The sequence below is a fragment of the Pyxicephalus adspersus genome, chromosome 9 (genome assembly GCF_032062135.1).
Source record: "Pyxicephalus adspersus chromosome 9, UCB_Pads_2.0, whole genome shotgun sequence".
Lineage (NCBI taxonomy): Eukaryota > Metazoa > Chordata > Amphibia > Anura > Pyxicephalidae > Pyxicephalus > Pyxicephalus adspersus.
This window is the reverse complement of record NC_092866.1, coordinates 20,459,200-20,463,614: the sequence shown is the minus strand read 5'-3', so window position 1 is coordinate 20,463,614 and position 4,415 is coordinate 20,459,200.

Here is a 4,415-nt window from a genome sequence, read left to right as displayed (position 1 = left end):
GGTTTTTCTCCTTTAAAATTGGGTGCGTCTTATAGGCCGGAGCGTCTTATAGTCCGAAAAATACGGTAATCCTATGGAAGGTAATAGTAAATACATCTTTATCTGATCCGCCGTCATCCCGCGCTGTCCATCGCCGAGATCTCTGTCTTCTTCCTTTTTCCTTCGGCCAGCTTCTGCATCCGATGAGTCACTGGGGAGTTCCCGGTGACATCGGTGCATGTGTACGTTGCTGGCGGGCGGGGCGGGAAATTCAAAATCCATTTGTATTGCATTCAATACAAAATAACTGTATTGTATGCAATACATTGGATTTATATGTGTAAAAGCAGTACATTGTTTTCAAGAAATTTTATTTTACAGTATATATATTAGTATGTTAATACTATGTTAATATGTTATATGTTAATATGTTATTATGTTATATTATATAAAAAATATAATAATACAAATTTTTTTAAATATTTAGATTTTTTAATTTATTCACTATTATTTTTACATGGTTTTGTGTTTCAAACTTTATTATACTCATACTATTATATTATACTGTAAAATACATTTTCATGAAAAACAATGTACCGCTTTTAGACATAAAACCAGAAAGAAATGAACCGCTAGGCAGGTTAATCACTGAATGTGAATTATCACTATATTCAATAAAGTGAATTATCTCTTCCAAAGTGATAATTCACATTTGAAACTGAACCGCCTAAAATGTTGTAGTATTATTAACTCACAAAAATTTGTTGCTTTTTTTCATAACTCCAAATGTATTAACAGTTTGCAAGAATTTAAGCGGAACTATTCTATAAAAACAAATATTTACAAGCAGAACCTACCTGTTTACATTTTTTTTACCTTTCTACTTAGTGCAATTCTAAGGCAAACCTTCACACTATACATACAGTGTGAGCTGGAAAGTTCAGAAAGTACTGTAAGCAGCCTGTGGGATTAATTCACTGAAGGAGTGAAGATTGTTTACTTAACTCATTTGTGTGCATGAGAAACAGTAAATGTAATATTCACTTTGCCTAATGTATTATTCTTGCACTAGGACTGGGAATTCAAAGTAAACAGAGCTTCAACCTATTCACTAAACTATGTGGGTACTCATTTTGCTAAGAGAACAACCTCTGCTCTTTTAGTAAATCTACAAACTCCTTCATCCCTGTGTGGTTTGCTCTAAATGCTGATTAGGGTAAATCTTATGCGGGTCTATTTCATAAATTACTGTTTAGGGAAATGCTGCACTGTAGAGAGGGAGTGGGAATGTCTCATGTTTTCTATAAATGGAAGAACTGAGTATTTTTCAAGCTATGGTGGATCAGGGTGCTGGAATTAATGGTAGATGGATTTAAATTGCATTTCACTGCAGTTCAAGTTCACTTTAAAATCAATGCTTAGCAAAAGTATTATCTGTGCCCTTGCATTGGACAAAGCTGCCCTTGTTGCATATGTGAACCAATATGTTGGTGAAATGAGTTGCTTGCAACCAATGAGTTTTGTAAACTGCTGTACAGCAGCAGACTAAAAAGAGCCATCGTTAGTGTGATTGACATCAGTAATAAATGAGTAGGTATTGAAAATCAGTCCTAACAAACCAAACTCCAACATTTTTGTGGAACTGCTCCAATCTGAATTTCAGCAAAAGTTGTTCACGTCAGTTCTAGTGTTTAATGTGAACTTACCCATAAAGGATTTGTAGACAATCTTGAACACTGAATAACAGTTCTATGCAGTGAAGTGTTATTACATGGCCTACAAACCTGATTACACTAAATTTGTTTTTACTAATTTAGTAACCATTGTACACAATTAGTTTCCTCCATTTGCGTATTGATTGAAGGCAGTCAGCTCATGTAAAGGATTTGTAACATTTTTTTGCTGGTACCACTGAATCCAAAACTTAAAAAAGCACAAAGTACACACATTCTGTTATTACATTCTGTATGTACATTTCTTGGTAAAGTTAGCTGTGCCTGAAAAAAAAGGCATGGTAGGTCAGGTTGAAAAAAGACATAAGTCCATCAAGTTCAACCACTAGGGAAACAAACATAACCCAGGTATAAAACCCTATGGACACAGTTGGTCCAAAGAAAGGAAAAAAAAAACCCTGGTACGATTTGTTTTCATAGAGGAAAAAAAATTCTTCCTGATTCCATGAGGCAGTTGGATATTGCCTGGATCAACAGTCTCCGTTATCTTTACTTTAAAGCCTTAATGCCCAGTTAATCTGATCTTTTTACTGTGATAAACTTACAGTGCCTTTTTGGGTGGCCATCTTGGTTCACTTATTTGTGTTGGAGTCTCCAGGACAGAGAACAGTGTGCAGAACAGTATTGAAGTCAGCACATTTCCAGAGGCTTGAAGTGTCTAAAGCTACGTACACAAGTTAAACTTTTGTTGTTGGAAAGGATCTTTCACGATGCTTTCCAACAACAAAAGACAGTATATACAGTATATACATATACTGTATATATGTATATACAGTGCCGTTCTGCTCCATGGAGAGGGAGGGGGAGATTGTGCGAGTGGCACCCCGCTGTGCTCTCTCCCTTTCACTTGTATTGCAATTGTTCATCATTCGTCGTTCAAGACAGATCTATGAATGGCATCTCTCAAACGCTATACACATGTCAGATTCTCGTTGGATACTGGCCCTGAAGCGATAATCGGACGAGAATCATCTGGCATGTGTACAAGACCTCTCAGTGCAGATTAAGGTTATGTTAAGGTTGGCGGTGAGGTTGTGGTCACTTTCTTACACCAGGGGAGACAGTTCATGTAGTGTCTACCGTACTTGCAGCAGCTCAAAAGAGAATGAATGGGGGAGGTACTGCTCACTGCTTCCTGCAAACACTGGTTATGAAACAGCAATGCAGTGCACGCAGCCAGGATCTGGACAAGATCACCTGCTCCTACCACAGGTCTGAACCTGTCTTTCTTGTTATGAGGCTAAAGGTACACTCACATACCAGGATCTAGCACATTGATATTTCAAGAAAATTTCTAGACAAGAATACTACTTGGACACCACTACCATTTCTGTATGTTTTATACTATAGCAAACATTAGTTTTTTAAGTTGATAATAATTTTAAGCACTTACACATTTAATTAAAGAGACTCAGTTACTATTTAAAAAGCATCTAAACAAAAAAAGAACAGAAGAATCAAATATTTTACCTGGTTACTTGCTTTCTATGATGCCTTGGCATTCCTCCTTCTCCTGCCCTGATATATTCTTCACCCCAGAATGTTGAATTATCAGCTTTTTTTGCTCTTCCATTGTTTTTTATTTAATTGCCCGGAATGGATTGAATAGGGATACTATGCAGTGTAACCAAAAGCAGTATCCAGCATCAGTTTAAATACGTTTGCATGTAAGGTGTTTAAAGAGAAATACCATGCATACATGTTAAGTAGACAGAGGTCATGAAAATATTGTTTTAAAATGTTCTGGTGGCATAAAGACTTCTGCTGTATGTGAATAATTGTGCAATATTGCCACAAGGATACCCCAGCATAACTGCACCCCTTTCAGTTAAAGCTCATTAAAAGGGTAATTGATGGAATTTTGCCATCATTATTATATGATTCAGTGGCATGAAATATATAGCGCATTTGTTTATGATATTTTTATGTGGATGATGGGCTTAAAAAAGAACAGGTACTCTTGTTAAGCCATTTGTGCAGCAATGTAAAGGCTTATTTCCTTACCATTTATTTATAGCTAAATAGCAATGGGAATTTAACCAAATAGAACAGTTTTATAAAAATCCATTGCTAGTTAAAACCTGAGGCAAAAATAAACTTTATCTGATGAATTTTTGTTAATAGGTATTCATTATTGCTACTTTGTAGCACTCCCAGGAATTCACTTTAAAAATGCATAGATCTAGTGCGCCCTCTAGTGTCTACATGTGAATGGTTCAGTTTCTTCACCTATGAGGATTTTAGAAATACAGTTGAATATAATAAATACAGTAAGAGAAGTGAGTGTTATTATAATATGATTAGTCAAACATCCTAAACAGTTAAGTTCAGAAGGAGAGGAAGCCAATCCTGCAGTGATAAGGTTAGAAAATACCACTGGAGTGGTTGCTGAGCCAATAGTACATAAGAGAAAAAGTGGAATGATAGCGGCTCTTTATGGCAGAAAATAAGTCTAGCATGACATAAAACCTTTCATTTCTATTACTAAAACATACTTTTTAGAAACATAATTGGTAAAAGAGGCCATGGCAATGTTTAACCTTGACTTTATAAAATAATCTCACTAAAGTCCAAGATGTGGGTCAGTACTGTACTTATGGTCTCTCCCGATGCAATTCGCCCTAAACGGGCTTCCTCAAGGAGTCCCTAGAAATTACAGTCCCTCAGGTGTCCCTAGACATTACAATAATGATAATATAGAAT